General features: G+C 41.1%; 2 long non-coding RNA genes across 2 annotated transcripts; both read right to left on the bottom strand.

The window, feature by feature from the left end:
- Positions 1 to 4,994: 4,994 nt before the first annotated feature.
- On the bottom strand, positions 4,995 to 8,555 carry LOC129709022 (uncharacterized). The gene is made up of 3 exons (XR_008725445.1): positions 8,519 to 8,555; positions 5,311 to 5,337; positions 4,995 to 5,021 (listed from the first exon to the last, which is right to left on the bottom strand). It is a non-coding gene; the product is annotated as an uncharacterized LOC129709022 (long non-coding RNA).
- A 3,643-nt stretch (positions 8,556 to 12,198) lies between these two features.
- On the bottom strand, positions 12,199 to 14,416 carry LOC129709021 (uncharacterized). The gene is made up of 3 exons (XR_008725444.1): positions 14,388 to 14,416; positions 13,536 to 13,562; positions 12,199 to 12,498 (listed from the first exon to the last, which is right to left on the bottom strand). It is a non-coding gene; the product is annotated as an uncharacterized LOC129709021 (long non-coding RNA).
- Positions 14,417 to 15,565: the final 1,149 nt, after the last annotated feature.

Here is a 15,565-nt window from a genome sequence, read left to right as displayed (position 1 = left end):
AGGAATACATCGCATATATTTGAGTGTGATTTGATTCGAAATTTGGGGGCCAATTTCCAGATTAAGCATTTACGGGGCTTACAGCAAGACTCATTTGAATTGCCCAGATGGATTCCAAAATCGAGAAACTTTAAGCGCCCAATGGGAAAAATGCAACTAAAATGTCAGTTTTATCAGCGTTCTAAACTAAATTTAACCACGCAGAATTGCTCTCGAAGAAGGTTACTTGAAGGCTCAAAAGAAACCCACCACGTTCTATGACATTATCCGATGTCTAATGCAATCACATAATCTATTCCTACAAAGAACCATTTGCTTCAAATAAGTACAGGTCCACTGTGAAGGTATAAGTTCGAACAAGTTATTTAAATCACAGATCAAATGTCGCAGAAGTAGGTGAACTCTGCGAAAGCTAAAGATTATTGGCGAATGTTCCGCCTGCATTTTCGATCCATGCAGAAAGGGGCAAGCTTCTGCGAATCATTTGGTCAAAGTGATATTGTAATTGTCTTTGCAATTACATTTGTCGGAAAAAAATATTGAAGAATAAATCATCCATCATCCATTCCAACTTTTCATGAATATATGCACTATTTTCACATCCAATGCCTCGTAAAATGTTAACTACTTCATGTTTAATTAATTCAACTTCCCACAAGAGCAGTTATAGTTTGTGCTATCTTTCCTGCAAATTGTAATTATGCCACACTGGAAAATATTCGCAATTTGTATATATTAGCCAAGGCAGCAGGCCTTTCCACTATCGTAGTCCTCGGAACTGCCCAAAGCACAGGATTGTTTAAATTTGTTTTAGATATAGAATAGATGTCTGCTCAATATGCAGACTCGAAGGGCCGCATGGCCTACTCCTGCACCTATTTTCTATGTTTCTATGTTCCCACCTTGTCCGGCACAGGGCACAGAAGCTTAAAGGCGTTCACGACTAGACTGGGACACAGCTTCTTTCCTTCTCTAATCAGGCCTCTTACCTGTCGTTCGGTGAGGTAGGGTACCCACCGGTCCAGCTCTACCAGATTGAGGATTTTGGACATTGTCTTCGGAAATAATGCCTCACAGTGCGCTACAATGTTGAGAACCACATTCTGCGCGGCGTATGTTTCTTTTTGCTCGTTCTATTGTGCTGGAGTTTGAATTGATTGCATTTAGGTATGGTATATCTAATATCTTTGGCTAGCATGCAAAGCTTTTCATTGCATCACGTGCACGTGACAAAAATAAACGTAATCTAGAGGAGCGAGTCAAGCCAAGAAAACGTCGTGGTATAGGAAATCGTGACATATCTACGGATTAATACGTCCTCTAAGCCTCGCGCATTAACTTCCAAACGTGACCAGTCTCGACAGACAGATAGCCAAATCGCTCAGATTCCAATTGGATATCTAAGGATTGACCGACTTCCAACGGATCATGCATTATAAACATACCCTGCAGAAATGCAACTAAACTGCCTTTTGCATTTGTCGGGGAACATTCTATAGAACCCTTCTTGAAAGAACCGCCCAGAACACTAGGATTATAGGTGAACAGAAAATCTTATTAAGTTACAAATTGTCATGCGAACTTTACGATTGCAATCTTACTCGCGGTGAACTTAACCAATTTAAGATTTCCCATTCTTTACATTCCTTGCTGTAACATCAAATGAGGAGCATTTTACGTACAGATATTTTCAAATTCCTTTAATGGTTGGTGCATTGCAGATCGTTTAAATTAATAGCCAGAAAATGCGCTTACCCCTTAATGTTTTTTTCTGCAAAACATGTCACGAACAGTAAGATGTTATCAGTTTGCACTAAATGTCAGAGAACATTGGTCGTGTAACCATTTTTCAAAAGCAGTCAGATCAAAGTGGTCTGTTTGGTCACGTTTGAACGAACATAAAGTGTGATGATCACACATATCTGGAAATATAAAAAGCTTATTCTTTTCAAATATTTTTGGCCTTGGTTAACTGAAATGAATACACGGAATCTGATCTGTCACGACCCTATCGCAAATTGCATCATTTTAAACAGCTACGGCAACATAGATATTCTAAATATTTCATGCCAACTTCAAAAAATGAATTTTCGTTCTTTAACGTATACGTATAAAGAAACGGTTGACACGAAAAAAAACATGCTGTCTCTTATGTTCATGAATAGAGGATCATGATATTTTTCAGTCTGAAGAAGGGTCTTCATTTTAATTTATCGTGCAGTAGTTCAAGGGTTGTCACCTCATACAATAACAGTGCAACCGGTATTGAGTATTTCGCTCACCCAAATCAATTATTCTTTTTTTTAGCGCCTGGGTTTCTGAAAATATAATTGCGCATTCAGCAAGTTGAGCAATTATTCGGTAATTGGTTCACAGTGATTATACCAGCATAACAAAACAGCACAGTAGTTCATGTGTGAAGCTGCACACCTTGCTGACTTGGTGTTCCAGTCCGAAGTGTCAAACGCAATCTTACTGTTCTTTGTGGGAGGCAATTTTTTTTAATTTTAAATCCTGTATAATTTTACAGGATCATTTTACACCGAAGCTCGTATGTAAAGAGTTAAGGTAAGACACGGCATATGTATATAATGGCCTGTAAAACATTTACGGCTACCATAACATGTCAGGAGACGCAGGCGGCAAGGTGGCGCAGCAGTAGAGTTGCGGCCTTTTTTTTTTACAGTGTCTGGGACCCGAGTCCCATCCTGACAACCTGTGCTACCCGTGCGGGTTTTTTTGCGTCCTGCGAGTGACCACGTGGGTTTTCTCCAGGTGCTCGAATTTCTCCAGGTGCTCGAATTTCCACCAACACTCCATAGGCTTGTAGTTTAATTGTAGAGGCTTGTAGTTTAATTGGCTTATGTAATTGTGCCCCCGGCATGTAGGGGAGGTTTAGAGTACGGGCTGGTCGCTGGTTGGCGCGGATGGTGGGCCGAAGAAAGGTTTTCCAGACTGTATCGCTGACGTCTAAAGTAAAGTCTAAAAAGCAAATGTCGATTAAGTTACAAATTGAATCACAACTATTACCTGATTTTCTCTGATCGATATCTTTTTCTGCAAAAATAAATAATTGTACATTTGTAGCTGTCCGAATTTACGAACGCTGAAATTAACTTCAGCTGAAATTAACTTCAATTGAAATGACGGTAGTTGTCAGATTTGGCTAGCAAACGTGAACATTTAAAGGCTCTGTACTCGCTGGAGTTTAGTGGGATGAGGCGGGTTAATTGAAAACTACTGAATAATAAAAGGCCTGAATAGAGTGAATGCGGATACGACGCTTCCACTGGTGGGAGAGTCTAGGACCAGATGTCATCTGGTGGCACAAAACATGGTAGACACAAAAATGCTAGAGTAACTCAGTGGGTCAGAGAGCATCTCTGGATAGAAGGATTAAGTGACGTTTCGTGTCGAGGCCTTTCTTCAGTCTGAAGAAGGGTCTCGACAGGAAGCCCACGAATCTGGTGCCGCCAGTTGCAAGAAGGTTGCTTGGCAATCAAATCGTTTTGAAAAAGCGGTCATGATCGCATTGCTGTATGATTCGAAGACTTATCACGTCGTAAGCTATCCCTTGATGTGTGTGGGCAGAGAGTGCGTGGACTACATCGGGAAAGATGAACATTCCTCACCCCAAAAAACACGCGTGTAATAGATGGAAATACATTAAGAGAGAGAGAACAAATTACAGATGCTGTAATGATGAACAGAACGACTTCCGTATAAACACATGCGGATAAGGTAGCGTCTAAGCAGACGCGTGTTAGTCCAAGATTCGGTGACGACCCTTCTTTAGGACTGAGAGTGCAGAGCAGCGAGAGCCAGGATTAAGTGATAAAGATAGGGTTGAGGCAGAGGTCTTCCTTTCACATATCTGCCCAAATATCACGTGTAAGCCGTAACTGTATTCGATTCCATACTTTACTCTGGTGGTTCATTCCAGTTACTGTCTACTCTTTGGCTGAACGTAACCCCTGTTGTCGTTCTTAAACCTCATGCCTTCCATCGTATGACTATGCTCTCTACTTAAGGAATGTATGTTATGAATGCCCGTCACGATATTGCACATCAACAACGATACTCTCATGCTACCAAACTATTCAATGTGTCCCTCTAGCTTAAACCTTCAAGCCCATGTCCCAACATAGTGATTTTTATCCACACGCTTTCTAAATTAATAACATCTTTCTATATTTGAGCGAAGAGAAGCCGTGCTCCATGTAGGCCATGACTGGTCCCACCGCTGACCTATATAACTGCATCATAATGAGCGCACATTCCAACTCAACATGTCTCCAAAATAGGATATTCGTGTCTTGGCATCCTGTCCAAGTGACTCGCCACTTATTTATACTCCTTCTTTCTCTATCATACCCAGGCTCCATAAGTTACAATATCATCCTTGCTGAATTCGCAGATCAAAGTGGGATAATTCATATTTTATTGAATTGGCATCCCTTGGTCATTTTCTCAACTGATCTGACATAATCTTAGATATTCTTCATCTATGATACCTATGTTGGCGTAATCAGAAATTACACTATAATGTTAACCAGTATGTCATCCAAATCCCCAATGTACCTTACCATTCAACATTTACACAGAATTAATAACAGCGGCATTCCACTGTCTGTTTGCTCCGATCAAAGGACATAACACTCCACAAGTATGTGACAACTTAGCTATCGTCCACCCTCGTGGAACTTTAAATATGGTGCAAGTATTTACAGATCTCTGTTGTTACATCGTCAATTTGTTCTTGAACTTCAATCTGGTTTCCAGGTTGCAGTCAGTAAGTCCACGGTATGTATGCACCTTAATGAGCCATGACCCACTAATACCTCCTCTTTTGGTAATTCGGATATGAGCTGCTATAATTCATCACATTAGAAATAGTGTATGTTAATTGAATCTGCGAATTGACCTTCGAGATATTATTTCCAAATATGTATGCATGGTGTAGTACGGACGCCCCGAGGAGACAAAACACTTACTGTTTTTATGCTGCAACTCGGCGATCTCTGAAGCAAAACAGCATATAGTGCAGGTTTTTAGCTGGGCAAACTGTTCCCAGAACATGACGCACCCCAGATGTTACTGTCAATAAACACCAGCAGCTATCTTAAAAAGCTTTCTCGGTTATATTTCACCAACGGTTAAAACCAATTTCCCATCTGGGGATGGTGCACCACATAAAAGTTATGCATTTGTTTCTGTTTAATCACACTTCATAGTGCATTTACCGAAAATTGTGTAACAATTAGACATCCTTAGATTGCTACGACAGTCATGTTTAAAAAATACTATTACCTTCATCCCTTGTTTTAAGCTTTTGCTCTGTCAACCAAATCCAAGCGTGGTCGAGGGGATGGACGAGAGGTGAGGGGGGGGGGGGGGGGGGGGGGGGGGGGGGGAATAGAATAATGTAGAATTGACATGGTAAATAATTCGTTATCTTGATCTTTGTTGAAAGATAATGAGATGTTTACATTCTAATGCAATTAATATATTTTGCCAATGATTGTAGACGAGGCGATGAGCATTTAGTCATATTTGAACAAATTATATGTTAATTGTGATGATACGGGTACTTTAGATAAAATAACAACTATAGCCTTTTCAAACTAGTCATAGAGAGACGCATTATTGCACAGCTTGCCACAGTTACATCCAAATTATGTGGGTATGGTCATAACTGGTTAAACAAAAATAATTCGTCTGTTATCTGAAATGTGCGGGACTCCCTGTGAGTCAAATTAGGCATGGTCGAAGTGAATCTGATAGATTTTGAGAGAGGGACATTTAAGTAGATTGAACCAGATAAGATGTAAGGTCGTTGTTTGTAAGAGATCCATTACAAAGTCTAGAGTGAACGATAAGTATTTTATTGAGATTTCAAGGAGCGAGCATCATACACAGCTGTGCATATCGGATCAGCTTACGTTCTAAAACCGCAATAACTAAACGACAGGCTGTCAAGGCTGTCAATGGTACAGCACACATGATGCCCAAAACCCGGACTGGACTGCTAGGTGGAATGTGTGGCTGTGTGGCATATGTATTTAATATATGTAGTGGGATTTCTAGAGGCATGGATTAATGAATAATAAGTTACAAGGGATGAGAAAAAATGCAAAATTACTGCCATCTTATTAAGTGGCAGAGCATGTTTGTGGGGGTGGGGGGGGGGGGTGGTCTGCTGCTATTTTGCATTCTGAGTTTTCTTCACTCGTCAGCTAAACGTCTCTAATAGCTGAAGCAGAACTTCCATTAAAAATGTTGGTTAACCCAACTACAGGGTGCGCACAATGCGGATGAGCAGCATTCATCCAGCAAAGTAACCTACGGATCACTTTATGAGCATTGCCAGTGCATGAAGCCTTTCGCTCTTGACAAGCGGTTGCGCATTACATCGTTTGAGAAACATTTCAACCAGAGAACGTGATATGACTTCCAAACTACTCTGAAATTGAATTATATGGTATTGCTGCCAGGCGTCTAAATGCAGTCCAACATGTGGGAGTCAGTTGAACACATACGAGCTGTGTTGCTCAATTTTCAGTCGCGGCATGATCGTGTAAAGAAGGGGTGTGGGGAACGATAGCAAGGTAAGAAAGGTCACATGTGCGGTTCAGCAAGACGAAACCAAATAGGGGTTTTAACATATTTAAAGATAACAGGAAAGAGGTCCAGGAGGGAACTCGAAGGGCCAAACTTCGCCATGAAATGTAATTGGCAAGTCGAATGAACGACAATTACAAGGTATATTAGACGTATATTAAAATAAGTCGACAATAAGGAAGATTGTAGACCCACTCAAGGGTAAACGAAATATAGGTTTGGAGTTGAAGGGTGTATGCGAGGTACTTTGCTTCGGCCGTTACCAAAGAGGACGACAAGTAGGATAGTTTGATCAGTATTTAAGATATACTAATCGTATTCCGCAAATAATGAAGGAGGCGGTGTTGATCACGTAAAGAGCATTAAATGAATAGGGCAACATGCCATCATAGTTATAGAAGTAATAGAGTGTTTTACTGTGGCAAAGTCGAAGACCCTCGTTTCAGTTCCAGGTCCTATTTTCCAGCTATATACGAGGCCCCGAAAATCTGAAAGGTAGCCATTATTTCCTTTGTTTACAGAAGTGAAATAGAGGCAATCCAAGACATTACAACACTGTGGGCCTCAAAGCAATGGCTGAAAATACATTGCAGAAGCACCTTAGCGATAGAGACAGTTACGATTTGGAAGAAAATGAATTGATTGGATTCTGCCTGCGGGAATTTGAGTAAGTATTTTATATAGTCCCTGGTGGTGTATTGCCAGACGATTTGGGGTTAATTAAGGTGAAATTTTAGTTGGGATGATGGCTAGCCTGCCCATCTAAGACAGATTGCAGTGGAGGAAGTGTTTCATGTCTGCTGGAGGTCAGTGAATACTCGTGTTCCGCAAGAACCATTGCTTGCATATCTGCTGTTCGCGATGTTTAAAATTACTTGAACGAAAAGGATAATAGGTTGATTAATCAGATCGTAGATAACATCAAAGTTGGTGAAGTTATGAGCAGTGCAGAAGTCTGTCAAATGACACAGCACGATACCGATATGGTGCAAGAATGGGGGAGGATCGATAGACTTCCACGGAAAGCAGATAATCGTGAGGTGCGGTTATGGCGATGTAAAATATATATAGTTTGTCTTGAGATCTATAAGAACATTGAGGTACAGACACTTAAAGCTTTCTGAAGGTAGCAACACACAAAAATAGAAAAGAAGGCCTAGTGTTTTCTAATCTTCTTCAGTGGGGACATTTACTATAAGGTCAGGATGTCGTGCTGCAGCTTTGATCCTGGTACATGTGGAGTATTGTGCGCAATTCTGGTCACCATGTTCATTGAAAACTGTGGACTTGGAGATGGTGCATAAAAAGGATACCATGATTATGCCTGAAATACAAGGAATTATCTACGTGGGGCGTTCGGACAAATTCAGATTATTTCCCAGGAAAGTGAGAGGCCGATGGAGATTCTGGAGTTGTTTACACATTTCGAAGAGGGACTGCTAAGATAGGCAGTCATAAGGTTACCGGTGGTTCAAATGTCGAATACTTGAAAACGCATAGTGGAAAATGCCTGAAAGTGCTGCAACTGCTGGTTGGAGAAGACAACACAGTAGGATTAAAGCGGCTTTTGGATAGCAGACGACAGCGCAGGAATTAACGTATAAGGTTGGTGTACAGGCATACGTATGCTATATAATTTAGTGTCCAGTTCCGCATAGATATCGTGATGAACGTGCTGAAACGCCACAATATATGGCGCATCCCACTTGAAGAATGTTTTTTTTTTAAATTCCTGGATTTGTACATATCGAGAGCCACAACCCCCTAAACGAAAAAGTCATCTGTACAAAGAGGAGATCAACGATTTTTGTTCCGGGCCCTTGATTAGAACTCAACTGCGGATATTCCGCAACAAATAATGCTCTTGAAAATGTAATTACCTCAAGCATGTCCTTACCTAAATTTTCCTGCGTATCTTGGTACTCGCTTAATTCTGCCAGACATATTTGTAAGACACAGATGATTCGATCACGCTCTCGTTCGTCTTTAATGCTCACTCACTGCCACTATGAATTATAATTATATCCTAAACATTATACGCAAAGTTGGCTTTCTATATACTTTATTTGGATTTGACGTCAATCCCCGCACAGAATATGTAAATAAAAATATGCCTGCTAGCGCATACAATCATGCATTCCTGACAGCGAATTGCATGTTCCTGATTAGGAACAGTCAACATGGAGTTGTGCCTGGAAGGTCATGTTTGACTAATCTTCTTGAATTTTTTGAAGAGGTTACTCGGGAAATTGATGAGGGTAAAGCAGTGGATGTTGTATATATGGACTTCAGTAAGGCCTTTGACAAGGTTCCTCGTGGAAGGTTGGTTAAGAAGGTGCAATGGTTGGGCATTAATGGTGGAGTAGCAAGATGGATTAAACAGTGGCTGAATGGGAGATGCCAGAGAGTAATGGTGGATGGTTGTTTGTCAGGTTGGAAGCCAGTGACTAGTGGGGTGCCACAGGATTCTGTGTTAGGTCCACTGTTGTTTGTCATGTACATCAATGATCTGGATGATGGTGTGGTAAATTGGATTAGTAAGTATGCAGATGATACTAAGATAGGTGGTGTTGTGGATAATGAAGTAGATTTCCAAAGCCTACGTTATGGCAGTTGGAAGAGTGGGCTGAAAGATGGCAGATGGAGTTTAATGCTGATAAGTGCTGCATTTTGGCAGGACAAATCAAAATAGGACGTACATGGTAAATGGTAGGAAATTGAAGAATGCAGGTGAACAGAGGGATCTGGGAATAACTGCACAGTTCCCTGAAAGTGGACTCTCATGTAGATAGGGTGGTAAAGAGAGCTTTTGGTGTGCTGGCCTTTATAAATCAGAGCATTGAGTATAGAAGTTGGGATGTAATGTTAAAATTGTACAGGGCATTGGTGAGGCCCATTTTGGAGTATGGTGTACAATTTTGGTCGCCTAATTACAGGAAGGATGTCAACAAAATAGAGAGAGTACAGAGGAGATTTACTAGAATGTTGCCTGGGTTTCAGCAACTAAGTTACAGAGAAAGGTTGAACAAGTTAGGGCTTTATTCTTTGGAGTACAGAAGGTTAAGGGGGGACTTGATAGAGGTCTTTAAAATTATGAGAGAGATAGACAGAGTTGACGTGGATAAGCTTTTCCCACTGAGAGTAGGGAAGATTCGAACAAGGGGACATGACTTGAGAATTAAGGGACAGAAGTTTAGGGGTAACATGAGGGGAAACTTCTTTACTCAGAGAGTGGTGGCTGTGTGGAATGAGCTTCCAGTGAAGGTGGTGGAGGCAGGTTCGTTTTTATCATTTAAAAATAAATTGGATAGTTATATGGACGGGAAAGGAATGGAGGGTTATGGTCTGAACGCAGGTGTATGGGACTAGGGGAGAATGCGTGTTCGGCACGGACTAGAAGGGTCAAGATGGCCTGTTTCCGTGCTTTGATTGTTATATGGTTATATGGTTATATGGTTATATAACTGAACATTATTATCTAGCTATAGAAAAACACAGAATATGAAGGATTATTGAAGAGGAAGAACCGGCTGGAACTAAAGTATGCAGATAGTATTAATAATCAACATGTTGAAATCTGCTGCATCTATTACATATATTGTTTAATCTGCTGTGCCCTACGGTTCGTCCTTATTTTACAGGTTCACCCTACTTATGATGGGCATGGTTACGTTGACATCTGTCATGCCTACGTCTATTGAATGAAGAATCAGGAAAGCTGAAGAACAGCATGAAGTTAGTCAGTTTAAACTTTTCCAGTCCATTATTGGGAAGACTGCCGCAAATTCATTTCAACGAGAAAAATTAAGAATGTATTTTTTCATAATGATGTACAGTTCTGGTCATAATATATTTCCATGCACATACGAAAAGAAAAGTTGGGGATATTTCGACCAGGTTGTTCCTGTGTATAAATGAATGTTTTCGGTGACTTTCTAGTCTTCTGACACGTGTATGTATATATAAATGTTATGTCCAGTGTTTCTATTTTGCACGCGTGCCAAATTGGAAACGTACCCTTCTTTGCTTTATCTGCGATACGGGAGAAAATATATAACATATATAAAAGTATATGCGTATAAAATGTTTATTTGTTTGGTAGATAAACAAGAGCAGTTTAGCGTATAACACAAATAGTAGCACGACGCAAATGTGCAATGGCTGGATGCTCAAATCATGAGCCAAACACATAATTTCTGCAGTAATAGAGCGCACAGAATACTTACTTAGGTATTCTCAGTTATTCCCTCGACAAACACTTAGCAAATCTGTCTTTCCTCAGTGCTATCGTAATCACGGTGTGCTCCCCACACGAAAGAAAACAAACAATCGTTTCATCATTGAAACATATCTCTTAACATTTCCACAATTGTTTCCGATTATAACATGGGTATGGTGAAGAAAGCTGTGTTTTATCGATGTATTTTACCCGATGGTTAACTAAAACAAATAGACTATAGACAATAGGCAATAGTCAATTGACGATAGACAATACGTGCAGGGGTAGGATATTTGGCCCTTCGAGCCAGCACCGCCATTGAATTTGATCATGGCTGATCATCCCCAATCAGTACCCCGCTCCTGCCTTCTCCCCATATCCCCTGACTCCGCTATATTTAGAGCCCTATCTAGCTCTCTCTTCACCTGAGGCGGAGAATTCCACAGACTCACCACACTCTGTGAGAAAAAGTGTTTCCTCGTCTCCGTTCTAAATGGCTTACTCCTGAACGTTGGCCCCTGGTTCTGGATTCCCCCAACATCGGGAACTTGGTTCCTGCCTCTAGCGTGTCAAAGCCCTTAACAATCTTATACGTTTCAATGAGATCCCCTCTCACCCTTCTAAACTCCAGAGTGTACAAGCACAGCTGCTCCATTCTCTCAGCATATGACTGTCCCACCATCCCGGGAATTAACCTTGTAAACCTACGCTGCACTCCCTCAATAGCAAGAATGTCCTTCCTCAAATTAGGGGACAAAACTGCACACAATACTCCAGGTATGGTCTCACTAGGGCTCTGTAAAACTGCAGAAGGATTTCTTTGCTCCTATATTCGATTTCTCTTGTTATAAAAACCAACATGCCATTCGCTTTCTTCACTGCCTGCTGCACCCGCATACTTACTTTCATAGACAGATGTACAAGGACCCCCAGATCACGTTGTACTTCCCCTTTTTCCAACTTGATGTCCTTTAGATAGTAATCTGCCTACCTGTTTTTGTCACCAAAGTGGACAGCCTCACATTTCACCCCATTAAACATCATATCCCATGCATTTGCCCACTCCCCCAACCTGTCCAAGTCACCCTGCATTCTCATAGCATCCTCCTCACAGTTCACACTGCCACCCAGATTTGTGTCATCTGCAAATTTGCTAATGTTACATTGAATCCCTCCATGCAAATCATTGATGTATATTGTAAATAGCTGCGGTCCCTGCATCGAGCCTTGCGGCACCCCACTAGTCACTGCCTGCCATTCTGAAAGGGGCCCGTTAATCCCTACTCTTTGTTGCCTGTCTGCCAACCACTTCTCTATCCGTCGGCACTCTACCCCCAATACCATGTGCCCTGATTTTACCCACTAATCTCCTATGTGGGACCTTATCAAATGCTTTCTGAAAGTCCAGGCACACTTCATCCACTGGCTCTCCCTTGTCCAATTTCCTAGTTACATCTTCAAAAAATTCCAGAAGATTAGTCAAGCATGATTTCCCCTTCGTAAATCCATGCTGACTCGGACCGATCCTGCAATTGCTATCCAAATGTATCGCTATTTCATATAATTGACTCCAGCATCTTCCCAACATCGTGATATGTTTCTGAGTTTAACAGCAAGCTCACCTAATTCTCTGGTTTTCTTGTGGAGTTCCTCCATTTCTGAAAACATGCAACAATCGTTTATATTCTGTAATGCTGAGTATTTATGTCGGACCTTATTTCTGGCTCGCAAATTGTTACCGCTATCGGTTCAATGCCCATATCGCAATAATGAAAAAAGGTTAACGTGTGTCCTTTCTTCTGGGATTATGAAAACGTCACTGCCCGTATAAGGAAACATTAGCACATAGAACATGGAGCAGTAAGCTCAAGGGTGGGCCCTTCTGCACACGACACATTTGCAGAACTTGATGCCAAAATTAAACTACTCTCCTCCGCCTGTCATATTGATCAATTTCATGAAGATCGTTGCGCTTGTCTAAAAGCCACCTGCTGATAAGTATCACTATCTAATCTGACTCCATCACTAGTAGGCCATTCCCGCCACTAAAATTATCTGAAAAAATATGTTCGGCATAACTGCTTTAAAAATTACATTCTCACCTTAAAGACTTCAAAGCTACCCCAACTAGATTGTTTTCATGTGCACGCTAAAATAAAATAGCTAACATTCTGTGTGACCAATGCGCCTCATCATTTTATATCCTTTTCTCGGGATCCCTTCAACCTTCGACCTTCGATCGGTGAATTGGTCATGGGGAACAAGGACATGGCAGACCAATTGAATGACTACTTTGGTTCTGTCTTCACTAAGTAAGACATCAATATATGCTAAATATTGGTCTCTGCCAGTTTACGATCTAAAAACCATTATATTGTTATATGGTATTAATAATGTGCATTTATAATTTATAGTATAGAGCAATACATATTTCCAGCGATTAATTAGCTCGTGACATAATATGCTCTCTAAAACAACACTCACTCTAAATTACCAATATATGTAGCCCACCTTTAGACACGAAGGACATTTTAAAGTGACGAATAAATATAACCATCCACATGTTAATTCGGTGTGTGAGGTTAATGAAGCATCAGAGGGAACATATCGGTTAGAGGAAGTGGCCAGATATTAATATATCCGAAAGACATATCGACATATGAATCATATATTACTGAGTAAGTGTTTCGATTACTTGAAACTTTTTGCTCGAGGTCTGTTTCTGAAAGTGAAGGGATATGTATTTGCTGTCAAATTTAAATTGATGAATAGAACAGCGCCGTCATTTGTGGCGATATAATTGTCACCATCGCGAGGGTAAGTGGGATCGGCCTGCTCTATAGAATGTTATAACGCAGATCATTATATTTCATTTATTTTATCGAAACAATGCCATAAAATGACTCACACGGAACACCACACCCGTGTATTACGATTTTGGCGTGTTCCACTCGTATCAGAGATGTGGATTAATTGATATCAATGATATGATTTGCGTTTCAGCTGTTAACGTTTATTACGAGGGTTTGACGAGCATTTCCACAGTGACAGAAAACACTGTGTTAAATGCTTTCCTTATGCACTATTGTGTTCCTTTTATGAAAGGACAACGAAAGCCGCTTGTATTGAACAACCACAACACGTCCACATAATCGAACTTCAGTTAGTTGCCGTGGGTGCCCGAATGAATATAACATTAACTCGTATCAATATCATTTGTAACGCGTCGTTTTAAAATATCTGGGAACTACAGTGGTGCACATGCATGGAAAATAATATTTAAATGATGTGTAACTATTTTGTGGGAGATTATGATGTGAACATTATTATTGTCTGCAGATAAAGGTGAATAATAAACTTAAACCCACATGCTAGGATACGTTTTAAATATATTTGGTGAGTGAGACCAATATGCCTTTTGTGAACACACGTGTGCGATGAAATGTTGCAAACTAACTTTTAGGCAGCTAATTCAGTGCAACATAAATAATTTAGGATGTAGCGAAACGGAGCAGACCCATGCTAAAACTGCAACATTACTACTTACTGCATTTCTGATGAAGATCTTCAAATTCTGGAAGAATGTTGAACACCTGTTATGATCGCTCACTGATTTTAATATATAAACTTTTCCCAAGAATGCACCAGATTACCGGAGACAGTGATAACAAACTGCTTGCGTTTTTATGTATTTGGATCCTACAGCAAACTACATAGTTACAGTAACGCGATACCTACCGGTCAAACAGTCACCTGTCTACACGGATATAATTCATAAATACACTTACTTTGATATGAAATATATCTATCGGAATCAAGATAGTACAGTTGTTTGAATAATGAGCGGAGTTGTGCGCGATATCGCGCGGAGCTCCGAAATGTTGTAGCGAACGAAATCTTCGCGCGCCAACGCCTGTCCCGTAACTGACGGCCAAAGTGGCACAGACTCAAGACCCTGCCGCGACGCAAAGTCTCACCTCCAACAGCAGTATGAGCAGGCAAACGATCGTCGAGATCGGCCTGGGGCTCACGGCCGTTGCGGTCCGTATCCACCCCCACTTTACTCCTAGAGCGGGGCCAAGAAGATTTCAGATAGACACAAAATGCTCGACGGACTCAACGGGACCGGTAGCATCTCTGGAGAGAATGAATGCATGACGGTTCGGGTCAAAACTCTTCTTTGAGACTGCGAAAGTGTCGCGTAATTAGCGTGCAAAGGACACGTAAGTGGGACAGTGGCTTTAGACAATGTAAAGAGGTGAGGGAGGCTGGGGCGATAACTAAAAAGCAATAGATTCAACAACGTGAGCAATGATTGGTTGATAGCTGGCTAGTGAAGATTGCAGCTAGCAGAAAGTCTGAGGTGAAAAGGAGAGACCACAATGGGCTGTAGGTCATAAATTCAGATACGAAAGGAAGACTTACTTACTTTAGACTTAGTTCCTCCCACACTATTAAGTGCATTGGACAGCAAACTTTCGCCATTCTGTTGGGTCGTGTGCGACGTCTTCCACCCTCGATAGTTTAGCGTCCCGCGCCTCAATCCTTCTGGAATATTCGCCTCCATGTGAGTTTTGGTTGGCGTCTTTTCCTTGTTCGTCAGGTTGCCATGTCAAGCCGTTATCTTTCCTGTACTACTGACGACCAATGGCACTTGCGAATGGACTGAGCAGAACGCACAGGATGTTTAGGCTCAGGCATTACAATTATCAGGTGTTTAATTCC

The sequence above is a fragment of the Leucoraja erinacea genome, chromosome 24 (assembly GCF_028641065.1).
Source record: "Leucoraja erinacea ecotype New England chromosome 24, Leri_hhj_1, whole genome shotgun sequence".
In the NCBI taxonomy this organism is placed as follows: domain Eukaryota; kingdom Metazoa; phylum Chordata; class Chondrichthyes; order Rajiformes; family Rajidae; genus Leucoraja; species Leucoraja erinaceus.
Note: the sequence above shows the minus strand (reverse complement) of the source record. Positions and strands in the feature narration are given on the sequence as shown.